General features: G+C 38.9%; 1 long non-coding RNA gene across 1 annotated transcript in view; it reads left to right on the top strand.

Annotated features, from left to right (window-relative positions):
- The first annotated feature begins 7,538 nt into the window (after window positions 1–7,538).
- LOC106725071 overlaps window positions 7,539–13,623 on the top strand; it is a 24,237-nt gene continuing 18,152 nt past the window's right edge. The window contains exons 1-2 of the long non-coding RNA XR_001360940.1: window positions 7,539–7,596; window positions 7,953–8,073. This is a non-coding gene — a long non-coding RNA (uncharacterized LOC106725071). The remainder of the gene's footprint in view (window positions 7,597–7,952; window positions 8,074–13,623) is intronic.

The raw sequence follows: 13,623 nt of genomic DNA, 5'->3' as shown, positions 1-13,623 counted from the left end.
AAAAGATGTAGTGATTGCCCAGCCAGCATGGCTCAGTGGTTGAGCATTGACTTATGAACCAGGAGGTCAGAGTTCCATTCCCTGTCAGGGCACATGCCCAGGTTGCGAGCTTGATCCCCAGTGTGGGGTGTGCAGGAGGCAGCTGATCAGTGATTCTCTCTTATCATTGATGTTTCTATCTCTTTCTCCTTCGCCTTTCTTCTCTGAAATCAATGAAGATATATTAAATGGAAAAAAAAAAAGGTAGTGATACACTGACCTGTTTCAGAAGAAACTTCGCTATGTTGGACTTCATGAAAAATGGTCTCCAAATTGTCCTAAGAGATTTCCAAGGATGATTTGACATATAACACTTTTGCCTTTCATGTTGAATTTAGACACTGAATTTCTCACAACACAGGTCTCCACAATATAATCTTGCAAAATTAAGTAGGACAATAGTTCTTGCTTCCAGAAGCTTTCAATCTAGTAGAAGAACAGGCATGTACAAACAGAGAGACAATACCTAACCATGTTTGATAGGAGTAGTTCCCAAGGACAAACCCATTTGTCACCTGTTGGTAGTGAGACTTCAACAAATAGGCTGGAAGAGTAGGAGGAGAACAGGCAACATGATGCATAGATTCTGCTAGAAATTTCACTCACTTACCTGCTTAGAACAGGAATTTGTTATTATTATCACTAGTTCAGTTTTAAAGACCTATTTGGAAGAAGATGCTTGCCCAGTCATAGTTTTGCTTAGTATATAATCTTATCTACTCCAAAGGTATTTCAGTGCCATTTAATTTTATTTTTCTGAGTGACATTAGAGAACATCTGACTCCTTCCTCAAGCCCCCTCAATAATATTCTTTAAAGTTTTAATAGACCAGTGTTAATTCTTCATTTTGTGTTATCAGTTTCTTGAGGTTTTTATTTTCATTTAGTTTGTTTGTCCCTCTGTCCCCCCTCTAGAAAACAGGTGACTATAATCCCTTCTTCCAATTTATGTCAGCCCTGACCATGTCTCACTTCTGGCTGAAGCCGATGAAATGATCATTGTCCTTTCAGCACAGAACACCAGGCTTAGAAAGACAAGAAGAGAAATCTTTCAGCTACAGTGCTGGGACCATCAGTCCATGGGAGCTTTTGAACCTCAGTGCATTTCATCCTCTTACCAGGTCATTTATCTTTGAAGGTGGTGACATACTAGGGTGAGAGATGACCTAATGATGAGGGACGTCTCCACAAGTTATCATTTAAAGAAGTGGTTTTTGAAGAATAAAGGAGGAGATGTGGGAGGGGGATTAGCAGTGAACTCTTTTCTTTAACTACTAAATCTTTTGGGATTCATACTTTTTTTTCAAAATATATTTGCCTAAAAGTCTTCTGGGGTTCATTTAAATGAGAAGAGCAAGAGGGAAAAAGAGGGGTTTGAAGAGAGGGTATTTGTTACCTTTTTCTCATGATTTTTACATATTTGAACAGTTTTTGTCCTGCCAAGTGATTTAGTTTGAGGGATTTATTCCCTGGTTTTGAATAGTGGTGGGGGTGTAGCACAAATTTTCCCTGAAAATGCCCCTCCTGTTACTTTGAACTATATCAAAGTATGCTGCATGCATAATTCTGTTCATTTATCTGCTCTCTTTATGGCAACTCATTCCAGATGAATGTGAAAACCTGAGAGGCACTAATACAATGGAAGTAATAAACTTATGTAAAACTGGTTTTACTTTACCCTAAAACAAAATACCTATGTAACTATGGCTTGCTGAGTAGAATGTAAAGCTTTTTACAAATGAAGGATCTAATGAGGTACTGATATGTTTTGAATATTGGTCCATGAGATTGTTAGAAGAACTTGGCTGCCTTACAATATTACGTTATAAAAAACTTCAGTGTAGAGTAATACAATTCATATACACCTTAATGGGAACCTCCTGGCTCTGACTCACAGCAAGAAATGAAGCCAAATACTCCAGTCCATAGTGCTTGTTCAAGTTCCTGGGTTTAAATCCGGAGTCATATTTACTTTGCATTCATTTTCTGAAGTGAATGATATTCATGGTGGCCAGGATTCCAGGTATGGAACACTAACGGATAGTTAGGAGATACTTCACCTTTCAAAAAAATCAATGTAAAATATGTTTAGAAGGTGAGCCAGAAGAGACTTTATTTCTAAACAGAAAAGACATAGGCAAAAGCCATCAGGGAGAAATTCACTGGAGGAATTTAACTTTATTTAGACGTCATCCAACCAGCATATGTGAAGAATAATAATGCTAGTTTCCAAAAAAAAGAAAAAAATAATTAATGGAGCTAAATCTTAGACTGTAGTACCTAGACCATGAGAGGATATAAAAGGAAGCTCAAACTACAGTCAGTTAATTAAATAAAAATGTCAAACCAGCTATTAGTATTATTTGAGCTAGACAACTGGTTGATTGACTAGTCATTTTGCTATCTTATAAAATGAAACTGGGAATAAGTTTAATGTTAGTCATATCTGTGTAATATGATTAAATTACTTCAGGACAATCAAATTAATATGTTTTACTGGCCCCACAATTGATTGTGTTAAAGGTAATTTAATCCATAAGTGATACAGTAAAATTCTCTCTTTGAGACAGGCCCCCATGGCTGGTTCAACTATGGTTATTTTAGTTGTGAAAACACAGTCTCAGTCTCCATGACATAAGCAATACAGGTGGTTGGGGCAATTATCCAAGTACTCTAATTCAGAGAAAACATTTGCTCTTCTGGAAATTACCTGGGTCATTTGACATGTGTTTTGCTTGAACTAGTTCAATAATTTTTCCAATCCTTTACTCTGCTTTTGCCAGATACACACAACCTTATGATGTCTAGACATAAAATATAAGCCAGAGATGCAGGATTTTCTTTGCTATAGAGCTTAACCAGGACTTTTCTGAGCTAACAGGTGTAGTATTAACTAAAATTAGGAAAAAATATTTGTTGACCTAAGTCTTTGTTGTACAGGATGTGTGTAGAGTGAATAGCAGAGATCATGGCTGTTCTAGGTCAGGAACCAGGATGCCATAATACCAGTACTTAGCTTGCAATCAAACCTATTATATAATAGGACCATCCACACCAATGCTCTTTAAAAATTTTATTAATCATTCTATCCAATCATGATTCCACTAACTTAGAAAAAAAATCACCATTTTGAAAGACATGTACATGATTATAGTAGGAAATACAAACTTATATGTCAAGACAAGATGGCTAAATTAAATGCCTGAGTGTAATATAATATGGAGTGGTGCAGGCTATTGCAATTGTAATATTCATGCCCCATCTAGAGGTGGCATCCATTACTCAGCTTTAGTCAATGGAGGCTATCTATAATAATAAAAGTGTAATATGCAAATTGACCAAACAACCAAACAGCAGAACGACCATCTGGATGACCTTCCGGATGACCACTCTATGACACGCACTGGCGCCAGGCCAGCCAGGTGGGTGTGTTGGGGGTCCCCACCATCGCCCCACAACTGCCCCACAGAGGGAGGCCCAGGCCAGCCAAGCAATTGCACCCCACGCCTGTCCCCCGCAGAGGGAGGCCACCGGTGGCGGTGGGGCGGAGGACCAATGGTGGGGAAGGGGGGATAGCGCTGCACAGATGGCAAGCAGTGGCAGTGGCAGTGGCAGTGTGGGGCCAGCTGCCAGCCACTGGGGAAAGGAAAGTGCTGGTCAGGCCTAGGGACCCTACCCAAGGGATCCCAGATTGCTAGAGGGCGCAGGCTGGGCTGAGGGACACCCCTCCCCCCATCCCACCCCACTCCCTGCACAAATTTTATGCATGGGCCTCTAGTGTGTAAATATGGTCCCAGTCTTTCTAGACTTTCCATTTTTTAATAAAAGTCAGAAACCTAGATCTTCATATAAATTTTCCCAAATGGTTAAAATGCTGGCAACATCTTGTAGTTCATGGGAGCCAATTAATAATAACATGCCATCTCTTATCTTGAGTACATTGCCAATTGAGAAATGAGTAAGACAGGAATAAGACAGATGGAGATCAGGATGTCAACATTATTTCTGATAAAACTCATTGAAGAACAAGGCTAAATCTGCAGCCAATTATCTTTTCTCATTACTACTCTCCCCAGAAGAAACGTGTGTGCAGAACTTCCTCGTAAGGGAAGAGGGATCATAGTGCTCTCAGACTGTTAATAGAATGAGGAGCTGGATATTAAGAAATGAGGACCAATGAATACCAGATCTAGCCTCCTACCCATCAGGGAGGGAGATGAGAAAGCTTGTAGTGTGGAAGTCCCCCCTACTGCCACCATCATTTACACATGAAAATATAAGGTATAAGGCCAGGGTAATGAGGTATAAGGGGAATGAGATAAATATAAGGTATAAGTTCCACATTGTAACAACCAGTTCATTTTTCAAAATGCTTTGCAGATGAAACACAACTAGACTCAGCCCACAGATACCCAATTTTCAATATCTGGTTTATACTTGTTTTGGTTTTAAATTTGTATGTTAGCTGCAATTATTGGAAGTAAAAGGTTGCAGTAATAGGCTTGGTTTTCTCAACAATGTATGTCAGGAAATAGATTTCAGTTGATGTCCAATGCTGTACTCTTTGTTTACCTGGCTCCAGTTCTGACTTCCCATTTCTCTCCCACTTAAGCATTAGTTTCATATATGCTAAGAGTGTTAGCTTCCAATTTCTGTCTTTGCCTCACCATTCTATTTTCACATCTGAAGTAGTTTTCCTGGCGACTATTTTGACTTCTCCATGATTCTGGTTCCTCCTCCCCTACCCATTTCCAGCCATGATCCCTAGAGATGGTTTGAATAAACACTCTATTAGGTTCAACACCAGAGACCCCCTCAGAATGTGTGGTTCTCCCATTAGGCTTGCTCCAGACCATTCAACAGGAAATGGCATTCATAGTTTTTCCATTATCGGTGGTTCTGGAAATGTTTATTAAATACATTGTGCAATGAGTGGACCATTGGCTGAGGCAGTGATATTTGTCATAACAGGATCAGTCTTGTTCTAATAGTTTGGCGTTGTAGATGGGTTTTTTATTCAGCAGAGAGAAAACAAAGTCATCCTTGATGGAAATGTCTCAAGAAAAATTATTTCCTCCCTAACATGGCTGAATCTCAAGAAGTATTTTTAAAATCTAGCTTTCGTTTTTATAAAACTCCTCTTTTAGAATCATAATTCACTAAAAATCATTTACATTTTAGTGTAGCCGTGATCTGGGGCATTTTACATGTGTAGCCCTAATTCACTGCTTGCTCTTTGGTGTGTTTTTGATTATTTAAGAGCTGTTTTTTTAGGCATATGACATCTACATATCAAAATGATGACCCTTTCCTTGCATACTACTTCTGGAATGTCCTCATCTGGAGCTTTCTCCCACTATATTCAAGGGAGGTCTGGTAGTTTAGGCAGAGTGCTTTGAAGAGGATGCTAAACAGGATGCTGGAGCCCATGTTTGGTGTTGTCCTTTTTTGTTCTAAGATGACCCCAATAGATAATATTTTTATGTATGTGTGTGGGGGGGGGGAATCTCAGTCCTGGATTCTCAGCCTGCTCAGCTTTGTGCCTTGAACTTCTGCTCCAGCCAACATAACCCAGTAAGGAAGTTAATCTCCACCAAGGCAGGCAGGAAGCCAAAATACTAAGGCCTGCCAGCCATGAGCAATGTAATGAGTCAGGCTGGAAGTCATAGGTTCTAACTAGGGTGAGCCCTAGGCATGCAGCATCCACCATCCACCAAAACTTGGTTAACAAATGGGTTTCATTTATTGAGTAACTATGGTTTTGGAACTGCACTAAGTGTTTTTTTGTTTAATATTATCTCTTCTAATTTAATCCTTGCTACATCCATGAGATAGGGATTCTCAGAGATTAAAAAAGTCAGGCTCAGAGTATTTAAAGATATGCACAGGGTCACACAGCTAGGTAGTAACAGAGCAAGGATTTTACTCTGGGTATCTGATCCAGTGCCTGTCAAACAATACCCATTGGCCAGACTCTATAATTTTGCTTTCCCTAGGCCAGTGATGGCGAACCTTTTGAGCTCGGCGTGTCAGCATTTTGAAAAACCGTAACTTAACTCTGGTGCCGTGTCACATATAGAAATTTTTTGATATTTGCAACCATAGTAAAACAAAGACTTATATTTTTGATATTTATTTTATATATTTAAATGCCATTTAACAAAGAAAAATCAACCAAAAACATGAGTTCACGTGTCACCTCTGACATGCGTGTCATAGGTTTGCCATCACTGCCCTAGGCATTCATTTCAGTAGTCCAGTTCTCCACTTGGTTGGGAACTATGGCACTTGCCTAGCTTTTAGTAAACTCTACCCAGGTTGATTTAGAGCAACCATCCATTGGGTGGCCCTGCTGTATCTTTTACCTTGAACTCTCAGTTAGAGACTGCTTCAATTTGCTAAGGCTTTCATATCAAAACTAGAGACCCAATGAACGAAATGCGTGCAAGAGTAAGCCTTCGCAGCCCTGCTTCCTCCGGAAAGTTGTCCGGACCGGCCACTCAGTCGATTTGCATATTACACTTTTATTATTACTAGTATTGACTAGTATAGATACCACAGACTGGGTGGGTTAAACAACAGAAATCCATTTTCTTACATTTTTGGAAACTAGACATCCAAAATAAAGGTGTCACATATTTGCTTTCTTCAGATGTCTTTCTCCTTGGCTTGCAGGCAGCTATGTTCTTGCTATGTCCTCACATGGTCCTTTACTGTGTGTGTGTGTGTGTGTGTGTGTCCTTGATATCTCTGTGTGTTGTAATCTCCTCTTAGTATAATCAAATTGGATTAGAATCTACCATAACAGCTTCATTTTAGCTTAATTACCTGGTAAAGGTCCTATCTCCAAATGCAATTCATTTCTGGGGTACTGGGGTTAGGGCTTCAATGTATGCTTTTTCTAGGGAACACAATTTAGCCCATAACAGGGACTGAGGGCCTGCTAGTCATGAACCGATTAATCAGGTTTCCAGTACCGGTATTGTATCTGACTGCTTTTGACTATCACTGCTGGCCCTGCTGGAACACACTGCTGCCTGAACCACCCTATAGGAGGGGACCTAAGATTGTGAAGTCAACTGGAAATTGAAACCTTAGCTTTTGTACCCCATTTCCCCACATCCTAATTTCCACCTCTTTCCCACCTGTCATTTCCAAAACACCTGCCATTGTGCCCATGACTAAAAAGACTAATTCTTAAGACCATTCTCTTAACATGGAAATTGTTCATGGGCTCTAGTTATATTGCAGATTAAAGATAAATCTTTATTTGAGGCTCTTCATTTTCACCTTTATTTCACCTTTTGATATTTTACACCATACAATGACCCAGATACCTTATAGCTAGTGAGTATTGAAAAGTATCTTTTTTTGAGGTCTTAGTGGTAGAATACAGCAGGTGTGCACATAAGCTCTGGGTAATCATTGGAGTGCCAACTTATTACTAAGTGACCTTGGGCATGTTTCCTGACCTCTATGTTGCACTTTCCTCATATGTAAAGGAGGAAAAGTAATAACACCTCTTTGATGAATTTGTTGCTAGAATGTCTGGCCCACAGTAAGTACTCAAAATTTTTTTATCTAATTTTTACAATTAGTGTGAGAGTTTATAGAATTATCTTTATCCTTTGGTGTTATTTTATTCTGGGTAATTTTTTGAAATGTGCATATGTGTATCATTTATGGCATTCTTTTATTCTACAAAAGATAAAAACTCAACTCAAACTTGTTTAAGCATTGAAAATAATTTATTAGATTTTATAAATCAAGCAATTCATGGACATACCAGCTTCAGATATGCCTTATTCAGGGTCCAAACAGTGTCTTTAGAATGCAGTTTTTCTCTATACATTTCTCAGCTATGTGACCTTAGTGTTGTCTACATTTTAATGGCTCCTTTCTCATGCTTGAAAGACGACTCTCTTCATCTCTTGGAGCTGCCTGCTTCTATGTTGAAAGCCAGTGAAAAAGAGTAAGCAGCATCTTTATCCAGAATTTCCAGAAATCATTCTGGTGTCTACTTTGATTGCATTAGGTGAGTCCCTGGGTTCATCTTTGCTTTGATTAGTAATGCCATCAGGATGCAGGACTTTGGCCAGGTCTGAGCCATTCACTCCATTCTGGAGTTAAGGGTAGAGTCAATTCTACTGGAAGCACATGGGTTGAATGTGAGGAAAATTGGGATATAACTACTAGAAGAAAGATAAAAAGATTCTAGACAGAAAATTATAGATATTCACAGCATGAATACATTAAAATAGTCTATGGGGACTCTAGTACATATTATAATTCAGTTCTCTTGTGTGTCAAAACCTATTACATTGTATGACTAATTAGGTCTAGCATTATATAGAAGACAGCACCAATGCATGAGATAGTGGATCTCCTAAATGAGCCAAGTAGACATATGTTAACATACATAATGCTGGGTGTGAGAGATTTTCACATTTTTGTTTTTAAGAATGGGGAAGAGGTCTTTGAACTTCTCCTTTTCATTACAAAAAGGGAATTATGGCTAGAGTTGGCCCTTTGGGTGGAGTCACTGTACATGGTTGAAAACCTGTTTCTCCTCTTTTGGGGTGGTATACTGGCCTGGTTCGGCTACATTGGGAGAAGTTCAGCCACCTGTCTTTGGATGCTTGTTTTCCACTATATCCTAAGAATGCCCAATTCAGCTGAAACTGCAGAGATAAGCACTCAAACTGATTGGATCTTGGTGAGATAGAATAGTCTTCCTACTGGCTTTTAGCTCATTTAAATCTGCATCATTGGCTATAGGAGCTCTCTATGTAATCGAGCCCAGTTTGCTTGAATTATGCTTTGGCATTTGGGGTTAAGGCCCCTCTATTTTGCCTCTTTCATTTAATACCTCCCTTGGAGACATTATACAATAAGTAGTGTGTACCCAAGGTAAGAATTCAGGTAGTGCTAAGGCTCCTGGCTAAAATACCATCATGATATCTTTATGCCACCATTTAATTGCACCAAATTAAATGTTGCAAACAAAACTTTTGAGAACATTTATGTGTAATATTATTGTCTTTAAACTCCAGAATTAAAGGTCCAAAGAATGAATAAAAAGGAAATCAAAGGCACATTATATTGCTCATATGCTTGTAGAATATATATCAGTAGTCTGAGATGGGCTGTCAAAACTCCTTGTTAAGAACAAAGGGGATGGGAGCATGTTGAGCATGCTCCCATCCACTTTCCCTCAGACATGTAGTTTTGCTTTATTTCTCCTAAGCTCTAAAGGTTCCCAGGATTGCCCTAGCTGGTTTGGCTTAGAGGATAGAGTATCAGACTGAAGGGTCCTGGGTTCAATTCTGGTCAAGGGCACATGCACGGGTTACAAGCTCAATCCCCAGTAAGGGGCGTGCAGGAGGCAGTTGATCAATGATTCGCATCATTGATGTTTCTCTCTTTCCCTCTCCCTTCCTCTCTGAAATCAGTGAAAATATATTAAAAATAAATGAAGGTTCCCAGGAGACTTGTAACCAGGAGAGCAGTGGGCAGCAGCAGCAGCTTGTCCTAGGCTAACCCCCCGAAACTATCTCCAAGGGCCCTCCTTTTGCCTCTTCCTTTCCTGAGTCCACGCAGCCCATTGTGACTTATTTCCCTTACTGTGACTTCCTTTCCCGAGTCTAAACAGCCAGTCTAGGCTCACTCCTATTGCTGTGACTTTGTTTTTTCATCTTAAGCCCTTTCTTTGTTTCACTGTTCCCAGCTTTAATAAACACAAAACAACAACAACAAAAACAAAAAACAAAAACACACACACACACATAGGAAAAAAATCCCACAAAGGAATCTGGCTCAGAGAACCAAAGTTGAGTAAAACATCTTAATGGAACCAACTGTTTACTAATATGATTTCCATGGGAGAAATCTGGCCCTAGCTCAATTTTTTTTTCTTAATACAAACTGATCTACTAAGAAGATTTGTTTTCTTAACCCAAAGCCTTAAAATTATTTTTGTGAAGTACACCACTGTTATACAGTGTGACTGTTGTCCATTTCTCTCGTTAGGAGAGAGTGGAAAACATCAAATCTTGTCAAATGAAGCAAAGGAAAAAATATTAGTCTTTCATTTGTAGGAGAGAAAATAGCACTCCAGGGACTCAAATGTCTTCTCTGTATTACTAGGCAATCTCTAATTGAGCCCTCTTTCAAAAATCCCACTTCACAATTTATGTCTTAGAAATTCCCTCTAATTTAAAGTACTCAACAGTTTAGCATCTGAGAATGTCCCCTCCTGAGCTAGAAGGACTAATGATCAAAAAGGAACCTGTGAGATATAAAGATATTTAACATCTCTCCTGTGAGTTCAGTGATTTAGAAGAGATTGATATGCCAGTTTGTTTTATTTTAATGACCTTTCCTGTATGTGGCCTTTCTGAATCCCATAATAACACTTTGTTTATACAGATAATTTTCTCTCCAGCAGGAGCTCTTACATGCTTTAATAACCTCTTCTCATAAATCAACTAGTATACTGTGAAGTTTGATGAGGTAAGAGGCTGGGAAGGTTTCCCTCAAGTCTGCCAACTGGGGCCATGATTGCTCCATTCTCCTCTCCCACACTTCCAAGTGGGCTGATGTTGATGTAGGGACCTGGGCAGGGCTTAATTGGGCAGGGAGGTCAACTCACAGTAGCCTGGGGTGAGTGCAAACTCTTTGAGGACCAGAGTGTCTAAGAAGGTCCCATGTGAAAAAGACAAAATCTGAATTTTATCCTGATCAAGGAAACCTTGGGTGAAAGATTCTTGGGTTGGGCTTTGGTTATCTGTTAGGAGTGCCATACTTTTTATTACCCCCCAGCCTTCCTTTAGAATTTTAAATATCTTCTACACTGGGTGAAGTGAATTAGGTGGTATTCTTTTGGTTGCACAAGGTAGAAACAGAGCTCAGATTGGAATAGACACAAAAGAAAAATTTATGGATGATATTACTGAGATTCTCAAAGAAGGCTTCAGATATTGTCTGATCCAAGGTATCAAATGATATCAAGGAGATCTTTCTTTTTCTAATCTCTTGGCTTTGGTTTCTACTAAAGGTCTTCAGCCAGGCTTTTGACACATTGTGAGAAAAATGGCAGTTAGCAATCTCCTATTTCTATCTTAATAATTTAGGATTCAAGGGAATAGAGAGACCTTCTTCTTCCTCATGGTATGTCTGTATCAAACTGTAAGGAGTGCACTGGCACTGTGATTGATGATCTAAATAGAGCCACAGGGAATGGACTGTGTATGAGGATGGGTTTCTCAAAGATGTCAGAGAAGGGAAATGCAAAAATATGCTGGACTGACCCACCTCTATTAGCTCTACACACCTCTTTCCTGTAACTTGTCCTGCCCCTTCCTAACACACACACACACACACACACACACTCACAAAGTGTTTCTATAGGCCTGGCTAAAATGTTCTGAAAGGAAACCTCATATGATAAAAATAAAAAATACGGCATAATCAACTAATTACCCTCTTGAGGGTAAAATTATAATACCACAAGCAAACTCTAATGATACTTATCATGTTTATTTTATTTCACAAACACTATTTTATCTAACAAAAATATGTACCAGACACCATTCCAAGTATTTTACAAATATTAACTGATTTAATCCTAATAATAACGCTGAGGTACATACTATTGTTATTCCCATTTTAGGAATTCCCAAATTAGGAAACTGAGGTGCAGAGTGGCTAAGGCATTTGTACATAGGTAGTAGGAGTCTGAGACAGAACTTAAATCCAGGTAGTCTGGAAAAGATTTATTTGAAAAGAACTTAAATATATTAAACACACAATCTCCTGTTCATTCGCCTTTGTCCTATTAAAGCTACTTCATTAATATCTGCTATGTCCTTTTCTTGAAACACACATCAGAGTTCCCAGCAGGTAGATGTCTTATACTCTCCACTACTTTGTGACCCATCTCCTCACTTAGTACATGCAGTCGAGTTGGCATTGCTCTTGACCCAGACAGACTACAGAGATACTATGCAAAGAATCTGACACCTAGTGGACTTTCAATATGGGTTCATTTCTTTCACATTTACCCTAGTTTTGTTTCTGCTAATATTTACTTGGTTATTTATTTATTTATTTAGTTAGTTACTTATTTATTTTAAAAATGTTTAGCTTGTCTGGCTGGCATAGCTCAGTGTTTTATTTATGTACTAGAGGCCCGGTGCACGACATTTGTGCACATGGGGAGGGGAAGGAGGGGGTGTCCCTCAGCCCGGCCTGCACCCTTTTGCAGTCCGGGAGCCCTCAGGGGATATCCGACTGATGCCTTAAGCGGGCAGTCAGACATCCTTAGCACTGCCGCAGAGGTGGCAGCAGCTCTCGGCACTGCTCCTGCGCCAGCCGTCAGCCCAGGCTGAGCAGCGCGCCCCCTGCATTGAGCATCTACCCCCTGGTGGTCAGTGCGCATCATAGCGACCAGTCTTTCCGCCTTTTGATCGATTTGCATATTACCCTTTTATTATATAGGATTCTTCTACCAGTGGATATATAGATTTTGAAAATATTTACAATTATAAAAAAGGCTGTAATTAATATATTCTTAAAGGATGTTTTAGCATGTTCTACCAGCTAGACCTGCCTAGTGTACAGCAACACATGGATTGCTGTAGCATCAACATTAACATGGTGTGATCACACTGGTATGCTGAGGCCAACCCATTTTGTTTTGCAAGAAGCAGTTGTTAAAATTTCATGAATTCTGTGAGGCAATTGCTAAAAATAGCCATTATTAAAAATACAATTCTATAAATTTACAAGGGAATACAATTATATTTTAAAGGTAATAAGTACTCAAAACTCACCACTTCCTAATTATTTAACTACAACTATGAGTCTATGTTCATGAGGTTATTTATGTCTAGTATTTCTGTGTGGTGGAAATACTACATAGGGTGTGGCAAAAATAGGTTTACAGTTGTGAATACATAAAACACAGAGTATATTCTTATATTCTTATTTATTAATTATTGTATTATTTTCCATACGAGCAACTGTAAACCTACTTTGCCCCACCTTGTATATTAGAAAAGCATTGGTTTACTATTAATACAAGTGCTAAAGTTACCTTTTACATTAAATCTACTTCAGTATTTGATTTTTAAATATTAATGAGTAATCATAGAGATGGTTATAGCAAAGATGTGATGCTGGTACATACATAAATGGCTAAAATTTTGGAAACAGTGATTTAATAGTGCTGTGGGTTCAATTGTGTTTTCCCCAAATTCATATATTTAAGTCCTAGCCTTCAGTTCAAAGAATGTGTCCTTATTTGGAAACAGAGTCCTTTATTAAGTGTGGGCCCTACCCCAGTATCACTGGTATCATTATAAAATGGTAAAATGTGGACACAGAGACAGATATGCATAGAGAGAAGACAGCCATATACGAACCAGAGAGAGAGGCCTGGAACAGATCCTCTCTCACAGCCCTCTGAGAGAATGATCCCTACCTGCAAACACCTTGGTTTTCAATTTCTGGGCTCCAGAACTATTTATATCTATATCTATATCTATATATCTATATCTATCTATATATCTGTATCTATATCTCA

This window comes from Myotis brandtii, unplaced genomic scaffold (assembly GCF_000412655.1).
Source record: "Myotis brandtii unplaced genomic scaffold, ASM41265v1 scaffold1338, whole genome shotgun sequence".
Lineage (NCBI taxonomy): Eukaryota > Metazoa > Chordata > Mammalia > Chiroptera > Vespertilionidae > Myotis > Myotis brandtii.
Note: the sequence above shows the minus strand (reverse complement) of the source record. Positions and strands in the feature narration are given on the sequence as shown.